General features: G+C 35.7%; 1 long non-coding RNA gene across 1 annotated transcript; it reads right to left on the bottom strand.

Moving 5' to 3' along the window:
- Window positions 1–204: 204 nt before the first annotated feature.
- On the bottom strand, window positions 205–8,156 carry LOC149800554 (uncharacterized). Its single transcript, XR_016420411.1, has 3 exons — window positions 7,471–8,156; window positions 2,094–2,233; window positions 205–1,214 (listed from the first exon to the last, which is right to left on the bottom strand). It is a non-coding gene; the product is annotated as an uncharacterized LOC149800554 (long non-coding RNA).
- Window positions 8,157–21,907: the final 13,751 nt, after the last annotated feature.

Below are 21,907 nucleotides of genomic sequence, written 5' to 3'. Positions count from 1 at the left end.
GGATAGCGAAAAGACAAAGCGTCCTAAATAGCATGATCTAAGTGTTCGTCAATGACTATGAAAGTGGAGAAACAGGGAGCAGAGACATTAGAGTTAGCCATAGTAGTGTATGGAATATCATTTTTGACACGAAAACAGACATCATATGAGTTTTTATAATTTTTTTCAGGACACGTTTATTGCAAGTTAAAAACAACACGAAAGACAAAATCACATAAAAGCCAAATGGTTAAGTACAGTGGTAAAATACACATCAAAATGATCAGAGTGGAATATAAACAAGTCTCCGTACAACCTATTGTTGGTTACAAAGGTGTTCTAGGGACAGTGTGTAATATTCTTACAGTCTCTACATTGGGTACAGTCACACAGGTATCCTCCCAGAATGGCTTTTCGGGAAAGTACATGACAGTCCTGTCCTGAAGGGAGTGGTTTTCCTCGGTGATGGGTTCTTCTTCTGACACTGTCACTAACACAAGTTTAGAAGTTGCTTTTTTCACTGGACGTTTAAATTTAGGATCACAACTTTTGGGCATAATTGGCCATTTCTTTGGTCCAAGCCTCGAAACCCCAACTTTTCCATACATCTGTCCAGTGATGGTGTAGGTCACAAGCTACACACACATCGTCGTACACATCTTCAGTGCCTAAAAGTTGACGAATCTTCTTCTCCGTAGAGGTCGAGAAGTATCCATATGAATGCGCAAGGCTTTTAACATAACCAGTCTCTCGTGGTTATTTAAAGGTACCACTTTTTTGGCGGTACCTTCCTATACAGATCGTACAGAGCCCACTAGGAATCGGCTGGTAAACGAAATCCCAGAAAGCAAGTCACTAAGACACACACTACACGACGACGCAAATTCATGGCATACAGTGCTCGTAATAAGTGTTGGCAATCCTCCACTGTCTGACTAATGTTATTGATTTCTTTCCACGGCAATCGTTATATCACAAGTGATAAATGTAGTGGCATGGTAGTTCTTTTTATACTCTTTCATCGGAAATAATGTCAACTTTTTGCACAAAACAGATCGTACTCCGTGTCGTATCCAAATCTTTTAGTCACTAGTTCACACATCAAACACCGCACTGAATTTTCCTATACAGACCAAATTTGATATCGCAAAATATTTTGGTAATCATGTAACTGTTCCGCTGGAAATCGAAGTATCCTGTAACAGGATAGACCTGAGTGAGATTCAAATAATCTCCTGGAATGAAAATAAAGATTCAAATAATTGTATGGAATGAAAGTGAGACTCACATAATCTCATGTAATCAAAATAAAGATTCAAAGTATCTTATGTGATCAAAATTGTACTCAATTGAAACAACAACCAACTGAAACAAACATGACACAGTCATTTGTAAGGCCGTATGATTCACAAGTATTTGTAAAACTTGCAAAAGTGTCCACTGACAAATTACACAGCTCTCCCGAATTCTTGAGTGGGCCCTCACTTGTTTTGGTCGTACACACAATTAATGTATCCAACATGCGCGATCCTGAGATAGCTGTACACATATACGCACCGACAGCACGCAGTTCTCCTAAATTGGGTTGGCAGACTTGTATTGGCCACGCCCACCCTTCATGGATCCACCATGTGCACAGACATACGTATAAACATACGTACATACGGCTACAGACAGACCTAGACAGTGGCATTCAGCCCTAAACAACTACGGGCAGCCCAAAACAAGTTCAGACAGTCCTAAACAGCTTCAGACAGCCCCAATCATCTTCGGACAGCCATAAATAGCTACAATTAAACCAAACTGGTCATAATAATAGGTTCAGAATTAAAATCTATAGATACATGCTACTAAATTGAACTCTAATATCAGCTTGTAATTCAAAAGTTCACAACGTTAAAAATCTGAGTAGTAGTAACGGCATCATTTCACGATACGACGTTAAAAACTGAATACGCTTACAAATGTAACAGTTACCCCTATGGCTGGAGAACACAAATGGAGAACGTTCTCTCCTTGACAAGATCCATAGACCAGTGTTTCAGTTAGAAACGGAACTTGCCTTAAATCCACGGGAGAGTTAGTATTAGTCAGGGTAAAATACCCGTGCATACCGTGCTATTAGTAAGTCTCGCCGCAAGCGATCTCGGTGTGCACTTCTCCTTGTTTGTCCCGGTATTCGAAACCGTAATTCTTAGGACCGCCACTAGCAAACCTTAGAATCTTTCGTTGGGGTGCTCATTCGTCCAGGCTCCTAAACGGTCTCCTTTCTAGATAAAAGTCAAGTTATTTGCTATATCTGTCAGAAGAAAGGGCATTAAGCTACAGAATGTCAAGACCATCAAAACAGTAAAACATGTGCCGCAAGAGACAAAGGTCAAGATGCCTGTAATCATTGTCAAGAGAAAGGACATTCATTTTCAGACTGCCCTAAAAAACAACTAAAAAACAACAGGAGCAAAAGGAAGAGAGGGGTCACAAACAGGAAGAAGAGGTAGCATCCCCAAAGGAAGAACCCAGACACGTCCAGAAAAGAGAAAAAAGAGAAGAAAAGAAGACGAAGAGAAAGTGAGGAAGGAGAGGAAAAACATGTGAAAGTGAGAAATTCAACACAAAAATACAGAGAGAGTGAACAAAGACACAGAAGTCTATGAACATTTTAAACTGTTGTGTTTTGAATTAAATTGTAAAATGTGTACCAGAATATAACAGACAGAAAAAGTATGTGTCTTTTGCTTTTGATTGTTTAGAATAAGGACCAACACTAACGCACTCACACACGTACATCAAGGGGCAAAAAAGGGATTTTGAGTTTAATTGATTTTGGCTAAACGAATAATATCTCTTTTCGAGAAAAGTGGGTGGCCCTGAAATGGACTGTTGGGTATTCTTTGTGTTAAAAATAAAAAACACACTAAGGAACGAGAAGCAATCTGCCTTAAGCCTTTGCCACGGCCAATGTCTACTTCTGCACTTGCTCCTGTCGATGATTTGGTAGGAATCATTAGGTTGGGTATGTAAGGCATAGTAACAGGGTAGTTGTTCTAGCAATCCTGTATTTTTTGTATTGATATAAAATGAATCCTTATCGACTCTGACAGCAAACTCAGAATCCCTAGTTATCACTGATAATAGATTTATCGAAACGTACGCGAGTATTGAGGATCTTAAATGAATAAACTGCGGTGACTCACCGTAAATATGACTCACAATTGTGCCCAGTTTAGTTCCGTCTGATAAATTAATATTACTTCGACTAAAAGAATGTTTTTCTATTCGTTGTCACGACAATTATACAATCTAGTTCAGCATCATCGATAATCAGTCTTGTACAATGTCGCTTATGATCATATCATCCTCCTTGGGTGAATTTACCGACTATTTTTCTGCCAAGATCTTTTGCGATTTTATTCTCAAAATCAGTTATATCAGGCTTTTCATCATCAGAATATTTATTTTGTTGTGGTAACCAAATCGTAATAATATTGTTGTTGCCCAAATGTTTTCTGAAAAATGTTTGCCAAACCAGACATAACAAATCGGATGTAGATTTTCGGCAAACTTAAATAACTTGATTAAAGCAAATCCAGTCAAATCAAAATCCGGTAATGGTCCATTTAGCTATACTCTGGTCATTTAGTGTGTGGGATGACCAAATCGCTCAAAATACTTAGAACACTCTCCCATACCAAGAAAACGTCCAGGATAACATGCAACCATATCAACAGAAATAACAGCCCTATAATCGTCTTTAGCATTCCATAATCCACCGTGTCCATATTCGACACAACTCCATTGTAATTCTTCAAGAAAATCCAATCGTGTTGGTTTCCTCGAGTTTTTATCTCTAGCCAAATAAGCATCAACTGAAGGAACGGTAAAACACTTACTCAGTAATTGTTCAGTATCGTCATGGGTGTATTTTGACGCAAGATTTTTCATTTATTCATGGAGAGATTCTGTAGGATAAATAAGGCCGTAAAAACTGATCATAATTTCCATTATCTGAACTTTAAAATAATCACACTGATACAGATCGTTTTTACTTATCACGTTAATAAAATCAAATATATCATCGTTATAAAATTTAACAGTTCGATTTCGTGGAAATATTGTTACTTTATTAGTTTATGCATGCGTGTTATGATCAATAATTTCAATCGAAGTTCCTTTCGATTTATACTTTGATTCTTATAAAATCTCTTTGGTTATCGTTCTGAATGTTATTAGGAATTTTACTTTCTTTTCTAGCTCAGCGACGTCTTTGACAGATGATCCGGTATCTTTAACTATTTCTCCCCACTCGTTTATTATTTTACGTCTTTTTATCCGTTAAACCGTTTCCACGTATCGGGTTTATAAAATGTTCCGTTGCTCGTTCGGCTACACATTTTAGCCTTGAAAATTTCATCGGTTTCAGATTATTAACGCTGGGTTTATCATTTATCGAATAAATTCCTTAATTAACCACGGTTACATGATACGCTCTTTCATAATACGATTTGTCAATACCAGTCAGCATTCCTCGTTTGGAATTTTTACTTAATACGGCATTTTTTCATTATGAAGGACAGGGTCACGTTTGTTACTGATAATCCAAGCATTATTGTTTGTTTCTACTAATACAATAAACTTTACACTGAAAATATATATATATATATATATATATATACAATGATTCAAACAAAGAACAAATGCAGGTGGCTTATGATAGGTCTGCAACTCCCTGTAACAAAGCTTGTGTAAACGAATTATGTGGACTTCACTTACAAAGTGTACGGATAGGGAGTTTAGGAACTAAACCGTATCTGAAGTGTGGTATTGGAGTTAGAGGAAACACGCAGTTGTGTGTGCAATGTTCTGATAAAGGATACAAACAGCTCAAAAGATAGTATGATACAAAATATAGCAACGACAAAAATGATAAAGTTATAAGAAATGCAAAAGATAGTGTAGCTAGATTTTCAAAATAATAAGTTCAACAAATGATATTATATATAAATGAAGCAAAAAGAATTTGTGAGACAGCCCATCATCAAGAATTATTAAGGATCTCGTAATGGTGAAATCAGAAACTATCGACTAAAACAGTCTGAAATGTCACTAATACTGGGTATCTCATATTCAATACAGGGAAAAATAAAACGTAACTTTTTCATAGGTTCACATTTGAACGTTTCAGTGGATTAAGCGAAGACTGTCTTGTGATCGATCGTAGAGTCAAAATAACAAATTCGGAAGTTTCGGTTCTAATGATTAGAGCTCTAAATCAGATGTATATACAAATGTAGAGACTGGCGAAGAAATAATATTTAAATCGACACTTGCAGCTGGAAAATAATCTGATATGTGCAGGCGTTCTATACATTTACTCGCAAATAATGTAACCAGATCAGCATTTTCAAAAACATATAAACAAACAATAACTTTCCATTATTGTTATGAGATAAATGTCAAGCTAAGCTATCTATGGTAGAGTAATTAAGTAGTTATCTCGATTATATTATCAATTATTTATATAATTTTTGTCATCATTCAGTAACTAATTAATTATGACAGAACAGTGATTTTATCATCCTTAACATGTCAAGGGAGATTTCAATTATTGAAGGGGGATAGCTCTTGTCACTTTGGTAGAGTAATTCCGTGCTTATCTCCCCTTGTATCTGCCTATAATCCCAAGAAAATATATAACTCTCTAGCTTTCCTTCTCCGATGAGATTAATTTTTGTTCCATCTTGCTAAACATATTATCGTTGTAGCAACATCAACGTCTTTCTGAATTGTTTCAATGTTTTTTCCGTCAATCATATACGTAGTGCTGTCAGATAACGCCATAATACCATTATTGACAAAAATGATACTATAATCAGCATCGTATAAAGTATTATCTGTCTTTATAACTTCACCATCTACTTCAATAAATGTTTCACCAGGTAAGAAATATCTGCTTGTATCTTGAACTTGTAATTCGATTCGACTACGCATGTTTGGTACACGTGCGTCATAAGAATAATACTGATTATCGCGTATAGATTCATCTTTAAGAGTTGGTGCATTCATATCGAATCCTGGATCGGATATACGCTTAAACATCTTATTACAACTATCTTCGTCTAATACGAAGACGACCTCCTGAAATCAAACTTGTATTTGGCGGCATAATTTCATTAGTTGACTTTGTAGGAACAACTTCATTAACAGCCAATTCTGCTAGTTTTTCATTTGCAGCTTGATTTATTATTTTGCTAAGTTTTAGAGACGACCAGCAATATCAACAGGTAAAGTTTCAAGAGCTTTTTCAGTCTCTTCAGTTGCTGTAACAATTTCCTTTGTTGGTTCTACAATTGGTTTAAATAACTTTTCTGTACCTTCTGTAAATTCAGCTTGAGGTTCTTGATGTTTTTGTCTAAGAGAATCACGAACAGGAAGAAATTTTTTAATTGCTTCTAATCTAGCAGTATAAGGCTCCATAGCTGGTGCCATTATTGATATAATAATAATTTAATTACAGCAGCAGAGAGGGTGCATCCTCAATGAAACGTCCGGTGGGTAAACAAAACGCGCATACTTTTTTAAAAACACTAATGACAAAAATAAAGTAACAAAAAACTAACCCAATTAGAGAAACTCTCGGTAAGTTAGAGGCTTCGCTTTAGCGTTAGTGAGCTTATTTTTTCGTTTTCGTATGAAGCTTTATTTTTCATAAATAACGTTTGAGCAAAAGGTCTGTTCACCCGCTCTACTGCTCTGGCCCTTTCCTGTTCGGCGAACTACGATCAAATTAGGCCGATAAATCAGCCCTTCACCCGTGATGATATTGATTTACGGTTGAGGGGATCATATCACATATTCATTAAAAGCTGCAATTATCTGCATGCAACTGGCTGCAAATATCGATGTACATGCTATACACTTACCGGTATTTCTCGTGTCAATGCAGCTACCATGAGATGAATGGTTCTTTTGGTGACATGTAGATTATATTCCCTGAGCAAATCATGTTTGGTTACTTGTAAATCCACCTGGAATAGCACAACCATCTGTCCCGTGGCCCTTTTGATTTTCGCGCTTGATATGGCTCTTACCAATTACCGGTATGTGTATAAGTGTACGCGGGTTTGTTCCGGAACGATCTGCATGCAGCAAAAATTGCACATTTTAATGAAAAGGTGACATCTGACCCGCAACATCGTACATGTGTATTAACACAGCTTTGTGGGATTGATTTATCGGACTGCTTGCTCCGGAAGGTGGTTATACTGCTTCACTTACAAGAAGACATTTTCATACATTACCATTTCATAACACACCACCACTGCAGTCATAGTTGGCACGTGTACATACCCAGGCGGAATCACGTGACCAAAACAAACTAAAACGCTAGACGGTGCTGCAAAGCCCGATAACATTTAAAATCAAATATAAACTTTAACAAAACGAAAATTAGCTGAAACGAAACGAAAATTATTGTCCATGGGTCTTTCTAACATGGTCCATAAATGATGGTTCATAACTAATGATGACTTCAGTCGCTGAGTGTTGGATGTCAGTTCTCAACGTTCGACTTCCTCAGTTCTATCAATCGTCCCTGGTACTTCATCGTCTAGGATAGAAGATTAACCTATATTATTACCGCTTGTTTATTACTCTGTTTCATTATTGAGTTCTTACTTAATTTAACTGCAAACAATGAGTGGGATCATCTGATCATGAATTGGCAAAACCAGTTTGACCAACGCCGCTATAATAAAGCACTTTTAAAGTCATTTGCAAATTTTCTAAATTAAATTAAATCTATAACACAAACTACAATGCTGACTTAAAATAACGTTGCGATAATTGGTTCCATGAAAGTGTTGATTAAAAAATTTCAAATGATTCAGAAGTTAAAATGAAAATAAGTTGGTTTACTGGTTGGAGGGTTTTCTCAAAGTAAAATACATTCAAAAAATTCTGCATGCAAAATCTTTTCGGAACAAACCTGCGTACAGTTTACACACAAACCGGCAATTAGTTACATCCATATCTAGCTCGATATTAAAAATGGCCACAGGAACAGGGCGTTGTGCTATTCCAAGTGGAATTACATGCAAAAGACATAGGGAAATATAATGTGCATGTTACCTAAAACGTCAATCAATATCATCGCGGGTGTGGGCTGATATCTGCCTACAGCTATCCTATTCAGCCGGCCTTCAAATAAATCTGAAGGAAAAGACCGACGAGATTCCGATTGATAAGTCAAACAATCGGTATACCTCGTGACTTTTCCCTGTTTCTATTTTAACAATTTCTTAAATCATTGAAAGGTTCTCTCAATGCCGTCATTGTCTTCATTACTTCTTTAATAGCTGGGCTGGTAGCAAATATATTTCACAGGATATGTTTCAGGGACAGAAATACCGATACACAATCTTGAATTTTATATAGACCCGATCACAGAGGCACGTTTTAGGTTTTTATCCAATTGGAGAATTTTCTCTATTCTTATGTTGTTCTTTTAGCAGCAGAAGGAACGAACCCACCTCATTGTATAAGCGTTATTTTGGTAAACTAACCCTTATTACAAAAATGAGGAAGAAAAAAAATGCGCTGACAACGTGAAACCGATGCCTCTAACTTTCCGAGAGTGAATCTCTCTACGGGGTTAGTTTTTGTTACTTTTTTTTCGCGTCATCGTTTCAAAAAAAAAAACATATACGTGAGTTTTACTACGATGACACCGTATCGAGGTCGAGCCCCTCTGCTGCCATCAATTGAAAAAAAGTTATATCAAATAATGACCAACCTCGGAGAAGCTTAAACAACTAGATTAGCTCGAGAGCGAGAGGAAGCAATAAAAAAAAGTATATACCATTAAGAGATGCTGTTAAAGAAAAGTTACATGCGCGACAAGAATCCCAAGCTGAATTCGCAGAAGGTGCAGAAAGTTATTTAGACCAATTGTCAATCAACGTAACGGCGCTAGATAAGCGATCGCGGTGGTAATTGCGTGTCTTCGGAAATTACTTGTAATTGTTCACCTGTAAATCCACGTTGATGAGCTGTTGAATCTAATCTAAATATTGCAGGTCTACCCGTGGATCTTGCCACGCTGGAAATTCTGTGTGTTGTAATACTGCAGATAGGATCAGTTGCTCTTTGTTTTACCACCTTCAAGTTCACCGGGTTCATATAAATATCTTACAGTAACAGTACCCAACACTGGCTGCGCTGAAAAATCACGTCGTTGTACTGGTATATGTTTTTTGTAATTGCATTAATTGGTTTCATGTTGGTTGTTCGAGTAATTTCATTATTTAACGCAGCTATTACATTTGGAAATCTTGCAACCAACTCGCGAGATCTAGTATCTTGAATGATTTCCTTCGCGTATTGATATCCAAATAACCGCTCAGCAAGTGTTCAATTAAATCGTTCAATAACTGCCTGATCGGGGTGAATTGCAGTATGTCCTCGTCGTATTTTGACATTATGTTGCTTCATCACCGATAATAGTGCGCCCTGAAATATTTTGCCAGGATCAACCTGTAACAGCTGTGGCCATCGTAGACCACCTCGTTGATAAATTCGTTTAAACGCACAAGCTACTTCAGCAGCTGTCTTTGTTGATGACGTCTCTGCTTCTTTATATCTACTTGCAACATCAACGACAGTTAACGCGTATTTGTATGTTACTCGATGTCTAGTATCATGTGGTAAAAATAAAACATCAGCCTGATGAATTTCATTAGGGACGCTGACATCAAAATGCGCGTATTGTATTGTTTTAGGCAGTGGTATATAAATTTGCCATATTTCCTGTCGAGCTAACCATTTTTCAGCAGTAGAACTTTCGACACCTGCCGCCGAAGCGAGTTTACTAATCGCTGCTCTACCTTTCCAGTATCCTCTTGGGGAATAATAAATCGACTCCATCATGATAATAATTGGTTGATTAATTACCGTTTCCCAATACAAGCTTACCCTTCATTGCAGATCTCACCAACCAATCAGCTAATGATTTTTTTGACAGATTTATTTTTATGGAATTTAGCGCGTGAATTAATTTCACATCTGCGATATGCCTATGCTGTAGATCTTTACTTTTATAAGCTACATCATGAGCGTGACACGCTTTATCAATTGCATTTATTGGATACTCACCTGGTTTTGGCTGGTCTTGGTTATCAAGTCTGATATCAAGTCGAGTTCTATGGCCACAGTAATTATATACTGGGAGGTGTTTTTCTCCTGAGTACTTAGCCCATGGTGTTCCTGGTAGTTTGGATAAATGGGCGGCAATATCACCTCCTCTTTTTTTATATTGTTTGGATTAGAAATAAATTTAAATTTCTTTGTACCACATTGTTCACAGTTACCTGTAACCGATGATCTGTTATTTTTTGTTGTAATAGTTGTCAGTGTACTTGTAGGAGTACGCGCCCTGCATTTCACACAATATAAATCCATATTGTTTATTATGTTTCTATAACATGGAGGGCACTGACTTTTCGGGGGGTAAGAAAACGAGAACCGGTTAAACATCATGCTGCATTACCAAATTCTGTTCGAATGATTATAATTGGACCGTACGGGTCTGGAAAGACACAGCTGTTACTTAATTTGACAATGAAGTGGATGAGATGGGATAAGTTCTACTTAGTTGCACCGTCAGCTGATGATCAACAATGTTACGAAGTGCTAAAAGATTTTAACGAAAGCGCGAGGATGATAAACGATGAGGATGTTATTGAATTTATTACTGATATTAATGAAGCGCCAAGTATTGTTTATATTGATGGGTTTATTCACAATTTAGTGTGTACGATTATGTGATGTTAGATAAACAGGCAAAACCCAGCTATAATATTTTCTCGAGGAAGACATAAAAACACAGATGTAATTTATGTAACCCAGCGATATACACAAATACCAAAAGTGATTAGAGATAATTTAATATTCTTGCTGTGTTTAATGGTGTTGATGCACATACTCTGGGAAATATTCATCAGACTTGGTGTAACGGTGATATGGACATAATTAAGTTTAAAAATGTATTTAGTCAGGCACATTCAGCCTCGCATGGATTTATAACAATAAACTTACATGATCCCCGGTCACGATATCGAATTGGTCTTGATAAAGTTTTCAACTGATAGCAGCAGAGCGGGCGCGACCTCGATAAGGCGTCATCGTAGTAAAATTCAGGTATATGTTTTTTCGAAAATGATGACGAAAAAAAAAGTAACAAAAAAACTAACCCCGTAGAGAGACTCACTCTCGGAAAGTTAGAGACCTCGGTTCACGTTATCAGCGCATTTTTTTTTTTTTTTTCATTTTTGTAATAAGGGTTAGTTTACCAAAATAACGCTTATAAAACGAGGTGGATTCGCCACCTCTGCTGCTCTTTTAATAAGAATAAAAACATTTCCATTTGCTACCTATAAACAATTTTTGCATCATTTCCACCATCTCTAATTCGTGACGTCGTTAATAAAATATTGATAATGTGTGAAGTATCATAAAATAATGTAGCGATAATAACTTTAGTCGGGCCGAGTGCCACGGTCTTACTTTTTTGTACAAGTAGGGCTCCCATTCTTTTAACTTTGATTGGATAATTTTATGAATAGCGGGAACATTTTGCGTCATAACCTGCGCAAAGGAAACCATTTGGTAGTCTGGCTCCCTGTATAGTAAGCAGGACACCAGACTAGTTGACAGTATGGAGTCGACCTTCGCCTGACTTAGGGGGCGCTCACCAGTTATTATGTGCTTTAGAGAGAGTGACGTATGGAAGGTGATTTGGATTTGGATTATTTTTTTAAAGGTAGCATTTAACAATTTTTTAGTCATATCGAGCAGCAGAGAGGGCGAACAGACCATATGATTACGACAAACAAATAAAACAAACAAAAAAAAAATAAAATCTGTAGAAAGGTCCAGATTTTCACAAATAAACGTTTCCTGTGAGGTTTTTATTTTTTGTTGAAACCAACCCCATCAATAAAACCTAGTTCGAAAAGGTAGCTGAAAAAATAAAGTACTCTACGTGTTTATTTATTTTTTTGTTTAATTACTGGACGACCAACATTGGTAGGTGCCCTCTCTGCTGCTATTAATTAAAAAATTGTTATATTAAAAAATAATGGTACATCCAGAATCTCATACTGCAAGAACAGCACGAGAACGATTAGAAGCAATTAAAACATTTCTTCCCGTGCGAGATTCATTTAGAAAAAATCTACAAGCGCAACAAGAAGCACAAGTTGAGTACGAAGAAGACACTAAAAAACTGTTTAAGCCCGTCACTGCAGCTACTGAACAAGTTACAACAGTCATCAAAGAGGATCTTCTTCCGGTATCAAAACAAACAGCAGAACAAACCGAAAAAATAGCAAGAAGACCAAAACAGACAAAGAAGATTTTACGAGATCTTCCACCTGGCATAGCCAGGGAAATAGCTGCGGCTCAACCTCCACCTGTTGGTGAGGAAATACTTGAAAGTATTGGAAAACTTCGTGCTGAAGTCGCCGACGTGCAAAAAGAACATACACCTAAACCAAAACCAATAAAAGAAAACGTAGAATTTATTGCAAGATTTAAGGAAGGTTTTATCGAAGATATTAGAAATACTAAAAAAAGAAAAACTACCTGCAAAAATATTAATTAGTATATTTAATAAATCTAGTATTTAAAAACCTCGTCATGAAAAGGTAAGTGATGATGATCTTATTAAATGGATATATCGTGTATATAGAAATAAAAAAACAAGCTAGATATGATGATTTGGAATATAGAATTCTTCATCAAGAAATAAAAAGACTTTATGGAGAGCAAATAAAACAACTAGAACAAGGAAAATTCTCCCAGTATCAACTTCCTCCACCTCTGCAACATACAGAACAACAGCAATCTTCTTCACCGCAAAAACCATCTGGAGAGAAAAGGAAGCAGATGGCAAAAGAAATGAAGCGAAAAGCAGAAGAAAAATGGAAACAAGAAGAAGAAATATTCAAAAATATAGAAACTAAACAACGGGAGAAAATACGTTCCCTGGGTAAAGAAAGAGATCCTGATGATGATACTCCGAGCGCTGTAGGAAGTGGTTTTCTGACTACGTCGGGAGAAAACAATTTTATTTGTCCTGATAATATCATTAATGATGTGTCACGGTTAGAGGTTCTTATCGGAGGAAAACGTGCCGGAAATAATTCACCAGAAATAATTAATGAAGCATCTGATATTTGTCGGCGATTATTTCAAGGTGGTATCATGGATATCGGCGTTTACCGAGAACTTATCGATGAACTTGCTGATGACTAGTTGTTAAAGAAATGGTAAATTAAAAAAGATGATCATGCATAATAATCATCGTAAACCCATGCAGGTCAGAGCGGTAAACTCACGATTACCAATCTACAGAGCTACTTACGGAGATGGACTTGGTGATGTTGTGCGGGGATTATTTACAAGGATAGCTCCAAAAGCAGCACCTATTGCAAAACAAATATCGATGAAAGCTATCGATATTGTTCGTGATAAAGCTCCTAGTGCAATTGTCAATGTTGCTGGTAAGGCATTTTCGGCAATCAAAGAAAGACTAGCACGATTATTGCGACGAAAACAACAACCACCGGTGAAACTGGCAAGTACTGAAATTATGCCAGCAGACGTAAGTTTAATAATAAATCAGGCTGCAAATCAAAAACTAGCGGCGATATCTGAAGAAGCAGAAAAAAATATAACAGCAAATTTAATAGCAGGAAGCGGTCTTCGTCGACGATGATCATCATTTGAAAAATGGTAACTATAATAAAAATGTTCAAGCGCGAATCAGACCCAGCATTTGATATGGAGGCACCTGTCCTTAAGTATGAATCTATACGTGATTATCAGTTTTATTCTTATGACGCAAGACAACCAAATCAGCGGGGGAGAATCGAATTACAGGTTCATGATACAAGTAGATATTTCCTGCCCGCTGAGGCATTTATTGAAGTAGAAGGTAGACTTGTAACGAATGTTCTAGCTAATACGCCATATGCTGCTAATTTACGTGTTGGTTTTGTCAACAACGGGATTATGGCGTTGTTTGATAGCGCCACATACATGATTGATGGAAAAAATATTGAATCAGTTCAGAAGGATGTTGATGTTGCCACAACAATAATTGGTCTAGCGAGATATTCTGACGACTTTACAAGGTCAGCCGGTCCAACAATGATGTTTGCCAAGGATATCACCAACAAAGCTGATCATGTTCAGTATACCAAAATACGAACACCAGTAGGTACTGCAGCTGATCCACAACCAGTTGATTTTGAACACGCAGACAGACCAGGTGCTGCTTTTGATATTGTAGGAAGCGTTAATGCGACTTACAACCTAGGATTTGCAACACGCCGAGCAGCGCTGTTAGGAAATGATAGAAATTTTTCGTGTGCAATTCCATTATCTCACATCTTTGGATTTTGCAGAAATGTTAGAAAGGTTATCTTTGGAGCTAAACACACAATTGTGCTCGTAAGAAAAGGTGATGATAATGATGCAATCTGGCGAGGTGCTGGTGTTGCTGATGGTAAAGTGAATATATCAAAACTTTCACTGTGGATGCCAGTAATGACTCCATCTATTACTGAAGAACAAAAATTACTTTCTTTTATGGATCAAGGCGGTAAATCATTGCTATCATGGTTAACAGTAACCACAGATGTTATTCAAAGTAATGTTAATGGTTTATTTACATGGCATATAGCATCACAACAGGGTGTTTCTGCACCACGACATATTTTTATTGCGCTGCAAAATAATGACCGGACGAATAATCAAGAACATTCACATATGATATTTGACAGTCTTGGAGTTAATGAAGTTTTCTTACGGATAAATGGACATCAAGAACCAGCCGAGGATATATTGTTAAATTTTGATCAAAATCATGTAGCGCGCGCATATCATCGTTTAATGTCATTCATGGGACGTGATCAAAATATAGATACTGGTTTGCAAATATCACAATTAGATTTTACAGGTCTATATCCGATTTATTATTTTTCACTAGAACATCTTGATTTATCCAAACAATCTGTCTTTGATATACACTTTCGAGCTCGTGTTACTAACCCACCAGGTGCTGGTGCCTTCTACAGAGCAATCGCGGTCGTACTTAGCGATAAAGCCATGTTACTTGAAGGCGGTAGTGGTCGAATGAGGGTCGTTGATGCACCGGTGGAAAATCTTTAATCGTGTTATTTAGAAAAATATATTTTATATAAAAATGTCGTATGGTCATGTTAATGTTACTCTGACTCCTGGTCAGGTAAAAAAGCTTCAATCAAAAACCGCCAACAAATGCGGAACTAAAATATCACTAAAACGAGATCAAATTGGTGGTGGTCCAAACAAATTATCGTTGACAAATAATCAGATTAAACATTTCAATAAAGCCCTGGAATCAAAAACTGGAGTTCAATTTCATCTTTGCCCTAGCGCCATCAAAAACATGGTTAAAACCGGTGATATATTTCCACTTCTTGCGGCTATGCCAGCGTTAATAGCTGCTGCTGCTCCAGCCGTAGCAAAAGCAGCCGCGTTAGGTGCTGTTGGAACAGCTGCTGGAATGGCTCTAAAGAAAGCAACTGGAAGTGGATACAAAAAAAAAGGACGCGGTCTGAGATTACCGGGATCTCGTTGGGGAAGAGGTCTGAGGCTTCCACGTTAGATACTCCAGCATCAAATTTTGATTTACTTGATGCTGCTAAACGATTAAAAATAAAAGCCTTTAGAGGTGTTTTTATGCGAGATCAATTACCAAAACAACCGAATAAACTCGAAACAGGTATTATTAATCTCGATGAACGTTCTGGACCCGGTACTCATTGGGTATCATACGCGGTTGATCCACGTGGAATCGTTTATTTTGATTCGTACGGGTTAGCTCCACCTGCTGATTTATCAAGTATGTCGCACCACTCCACGCTAGAACCAGTTGTAAAGTTTGGTATTCAACGCTACCCACACAAACAATGACAGATCCGCCAATATGTGGCCGTGAAGTAATTAATGTACTCGACGCTATATCAAAATCATCCAAACCACCACATAAAGTCGTGCATGATTATACAAGTAACCGATTCGTTTCGCGTAAAGCGTTTTAAACAACAGGTCTTATTATAATGGTTGATATTTACGGAAGATCTTCTTCACGTGTTAAGAGAACATCCGGCGACGTTGATCTGTCGAAGTACGCGACTAAGGATGACCTCGCTGATATTATGAACCTGGCTGGTGTTGACCCAGATGAGGTTGTTATTTTTCAAGATCGATATGGTAAACTAAAAACGAGCAATATTAAATGGAATGATATAGTTCGACGAGTACTCGGTGCGGTTACAGATAATATTCCTGTGTTCACTGACGGCGGCAGAATCAGAGATTCAAGTGTATCATTTACAACCATCAGAGATGAAATTACAAGAAGCGTTGCTAATCGCGTGAGAAACACCGGCGACACAATGACGGGTGAACTCAGCATGAACGGAAACAAAATAGTGGTTTTAGGAGATCCAACATCCGGTGAAGATGCTGCAACGAAAAAGTATGTTGACATTAGCTATGGTACCGTAGATGGTAAATTATCTACGTTACGGGCTGAGTATGACGTTCGCGTGGGCGCTTTTGCAAGATTTCGCAGAAACCATCAAAAAACCACAGAAGAATTCTTCGGCACTCCGTTTGTCGTTGACATAAAACTCGTTGATATCAAAACCAACATTGACACGATCAAACAAACACAGCAAGATATCAAGACCAACATTAACACGATTAAACAAACACAGCAAAACATCGTAGCGGGAATTCCTGAGATCGTTAACAAAACCGGTCTGATTAAAATTCCAACCGGAATAACTCCCGGACATATCACAAACATCGTATACACAGTATCATCGGGATTTGCAACATGGTCGCAGCAAAATAATACTATCAAATATACCGCAACAGTCACTGGCGTGTACAGGTTGTCCGTGTTCAGTGCTGCGCGATTTGAGATCTTCACAACGTTTCCATGGCGTCATTCCACCGACAGGTTTTCCGGGGTTGTATCTATTATATTAAATAGCGGAACCGAAGAAATATTTATTCTGGAAGCAGCTGATAAGAAATTAACCGCAACATCTTACTGGTGGTGTTTGGAATTTGTAGCTGAAACACCTCAGTTGGTTACTGCATAAAAATATATGGACTTTGCACAATACAGGTATAATCAAGCGCGTGAATGGCAGGCGGCGTTGAAAGATCAAGTCGAACAATATACAATAAAAGTAAAAAAATATCGACGACGATTAGTTATCGTCGACGTGATTGTTTATTCAGTATCCGCTGATGTTGCTGGAACGGGTGTTATATTATCAGCGGTGACAATGATGGCACCAGTAGCTGTAGCTATTTGTATTTCAGCGGCAACAACGATTGCAGGTGTGCTCAATATCATCGCAAAAAAAATATGTACCTGCACGAACGAAAAATTATCCGATTACATGATAAAATTACACACAGCGACGGTAGCATACTCGAAATTATCCTCGTTGTTATCAGCGAGTCTCGGTGATGGAATTATATCCGATTTTGAGTTTTCAATGATGACTAAAATATACGACGAAGGTATCGGTATTAAAGATACAAATATTAATAATGACAGAATTACTCCAGCAGATCGTGACTAACACAACTCCGCCAAAGATAACGATGATCTCGGTAAGTTCATCTAATCCTGAATTTAGTATTAATTTTCCTACTGCAATTCCAGTAAAAGAAATAGCGTTAGCTCAATTACGAGTATATTACAGCTGGCCAAATATCAGATCAAAATCATTTCATGGTACACCAGCAAATAATTCGCTCGTATTTGCTAACAAGAACAAACCAGATGGTACTCCTGACTGGATAGATGTTGGAATACCCACTGGTAGTTATGAGATTGAAGATATCAATGAGGAATTTCAAAGTAGAATAAAATCAATAACCGGAAAAGAAGCAAAAATATCAATTAACGTTCATGAACCGACGCTATCTTCGACGGTTGAGATACATTCTCCCGATTATGCCGTTGATATTTATCAATCCACGATAAGATCCGTACTAGGTTGGCCTGAAATATCACCACCGATAACACCGATTACCACATGAACCAACTTGGGCTGATTTTATTACAGATGAAAGGAAATTTGTGACAACTCCTGAATATAGAGGTAAATATCCGTGGAACCGAAGGGCCGGTACTATTTCCATTTTTATAAATGCTCCTGATGGTGAAAACCATCCTAAAATAATAGAAAATGTACGTAATGTTCATTCAGGTGCTAGAGTATCTCCACTCGTTGATGAAGAATTTATTAAATCATATTCTGATCCTGTTAATTTTGAATTTAAACAATCAATCAACAAACTACGAAATTTCTTTTCTGATAGCTACAGCGATGACGTAAAACAAAAAATCATTGAGACGATAAAACATCTAAATCAGGTCATATCAGATATTAGATACGTTAATTAAACTATCATTGTGAACATGGTTAAACACGGTGATGAAAATATTGATAATTATAAAGATAAACCATGGTTTCTCAATCATTACAAAATAACTGAACAACAATTACCAACATTTATAATACCGGGGATTGATGCTGGAGAACTAGTAAAATTATTAAACGATCTTATCGACGAAAACTTCCCTAAAATACTCGATGCGTGGAAAAAACTAGCATCATTAGCAGCTGTTCTTAGACATGATAACGATCCACATGGCGGCGGCAGACACGTTTCTCCGGGAATCGTTAATATAACCAGCACGATCGTGGTTAATCTAGTTTGTGACGTAGTCGATGGCAGCTATCAAATTGATCTCGGAAGATTAAATCAGGCTCAACAAGGATACATTTTATATACATTTACACAACAATTTTCCCCCGGAAGTTCAATCGTGCAAGAACCAACTAATCCTGCTTATCTGCGGTGTCACAATAATATGTTAACACGAATAAATTTTAAGCTCACAGACCACCTCAAAAATCTGTATGTGAAATCTTAATTAATCAAGTAAATATTATATAATGTACCAGCACGTGAGGGTTTTTATACACGACAAAGAAGTACTTGAAAACGCCATCAGAACAGCGTTTTCACAAAACATGGAGCAATTTAACGTTAATTTAGTTATTGATGAATACGGAGGTGAGGATTTCTTATTAACACAAGAACAGTTAGATGAGCTCCGTCAAAAACATATTATCGAGATCATTTGTAGCAGAGATCAGATTCTAAATTATGCACATTCCTGCATTAAAGTCGATCAACTTAAAAAAATAATATTCCAGAATGAATAAAATAAGGAGCGGATTAAGAAATATTTTATTTTATTTTATTTTATCAGAAATATTTTATTTTATTTTATTTTTATTTTATTAGAAATATTTTATTTTATCAGAAATATTTTATTTTATTAGAAATATTTTTTTTTCTTCTGAATTTCAGTGAAAAATCAACAAATTTCGTGTTTTTGATGGGTATTTTAGTCGATTTGTCAGGGAAAATTTGTCAAATTACAGTTTTTCGTCAGGTCAAACCTAAAGCGGTTCTCTAATTGATTTATTGATAAATCGTCAAAAATCCTCATTTGTTTAGAAAATTACCAGAAAAATTAACAAAAATCGCATGAAAAATCTAATTTTTTGAGCTAATTTTACTTATTTTTGACGATTTATCGATAAATCAGTTAGAGAACCGCTTGAGGTTTGACCCTGATGATGTTGGAAAATTCATCAATTTTTACTGACAAATGTTGAAATATTTTATTTTATCAGAAATATTTTATTTTATCAGAAATATTTTATTTTTTCTGAATTTCAGTGAAAAATCAACAAATTTCGTGTTTTTGATGGGCATTTTACCCACTGGGTGATTTTGTCCATTAGATCGTCGGGGTAAGTTGCTTGATTCTCTAATTGATTTCAATTGAATAAAATACCAAAACCAGTAAAAACCAATAAATCAGTAAACAATTACATATTTTTTGAGATAATTTTACTGATATTTGAGCTAATTTTACTGATATTTGAGCTAATTTTACTGATTTTTTCTAATTTTTGCTGGTTTTGGTATTTTATTCAATTGAAATCAATTAGAGAATCAAGCAACTTACCCCTACATCTGATGGATAATTCAGAAAATAAAATAAATAATAAATCTGAGTACCAACTAACCCATCAAAATTACGAAATTGATCATTTTACATAAATCTGAGTACCAACTAACCCATCAATCTCAGAATAAATATATAATATTTCAGAATAAATATAATCTCAGAATAAATATAATAAATCTGAGTACCATCTGACCCATCAAAATTGCAAATTTGATCATTTTACATAAATCTGAGTACCAACTGACCCATCAAAATTGCAAATTTGATCATTTTACATAAATCCGAGTACCAACTAACCCATCAAAATTGCAAATTTGATCATTTTACATAAATCCGAGTACCAACTAACCCATCAATTTCAGAATAAATATAATATTTCAGAATAAATAATATTTCAGAATATAATCTCAGAATAAATATAATCTCAGAATAAATAAATAATAATTCAGAAATAAATAAAATATTTCAGAATAAATATAATCTCAGAATAAATAAATAATAATTCAGAATAAATAAAATATTTCAGAATAAATATAATCTCAGAATAAATATAATATTTCAGAATAAATATAATCTCAGAATAAATATAATCTCAGAATAAATAATAATTCAGAATAAATAAAATAATTCAGAAAAAATAAAATAAATCTGACTACCAACTAACCCATCAAAATTACAAAATTGATTGGTTTGCATGATTCTGAGTACCAACCAGCCCATCAATTTCAGAATAAATATAATATTTCAGAATAAATAAATAATAATTCAGAAATAAATAAAATATTTCAGAATAAATATAATATTTCAGAATATAATATTTCAGAATAAATATAATATTCAAGAATAAATAAATAATATTTCAGAATAAATATAATATTTCAGAATAAATATAATATTTCAGAATATAATCTCAGAATAAATATAATATTTCAGAATAAATATAATATTTCAGAATATAATCTCAGAATAAATATAATATTTCAAAATATAATCTCAAAATAAATATAATATTTCAGAATAAATATAATCTCAGAATAAACATAATATTTCAGAATAAATATAATCTCAGAATAAACATAATATTTCAGAATAAATATAATCTCAGAATAAATAAATAATAATTCAGAAATAAATATAATCTCAGAATAAATATAATCCCAGAATAAATAAATAATAATTCAGACAGGGGTGTTTTGGTCGTTACCCGCTGATATAATTTTTTTTAAGTATCTTATACGGGTACTGATTGTCTTTTTCGTTTGATACTCGCTGGATAATCCCGATCTGACCTTTTCTACTGCGACAGAAAGAGGAACAAATTCATTTACTTGATCATCGTTCACCATAGCTAGTGACTGAAACATAGCTGACTGAATCCGCTTTATGAACTTATATTGAGATGATAGAACGTACATATTTTCATTCTTAAGCTCTTCTAGCGTTTCAAAATCAGATATTATTTTTTCAGGATTTAGTTCATCAGATATATTAATTCTGTTTTCTTCTAGTTTTTTGATAGCAGAAATAATGTCTTCGATATTTTCATGGTTCATTATATAATATATAAATCTTTAAAATAAAAAAAAAATTATCCCTGACCCCTATCGAGTCTTTAGCGAGTTCGTCGGGATGTTTCAAGGACAGTACAGCCAAGAACTCGCAGATTGCCATCGCATTCTACCAAGTTCACCAGGCACACAGAACATTTAATGAAAGAAGAGCCCCTATCGAGTCTTTAGC

The sequence above is a fragment of the Sinohyriopsis cumingii genome, chromosome 4, assembly GCF_028554795.1.
Source record: "Sinohyriopsis cumingii isolate HCF-2022 chromosome 4, ASM2855479v2, whole genome shotgun sequence".
Taxonomy (NCBI): domain Eukaryota; kingdom Metazoa; phylum Mollusca; class Bivalvia; order Unionida; family Unionidae; genus Sinohyriopsis; species Sinohyriopsis cumingii.
Note: the sequence above shows the minus strand (reverse complement) of the source record. Positions and strands in the feature narration are given on the sequence as shown.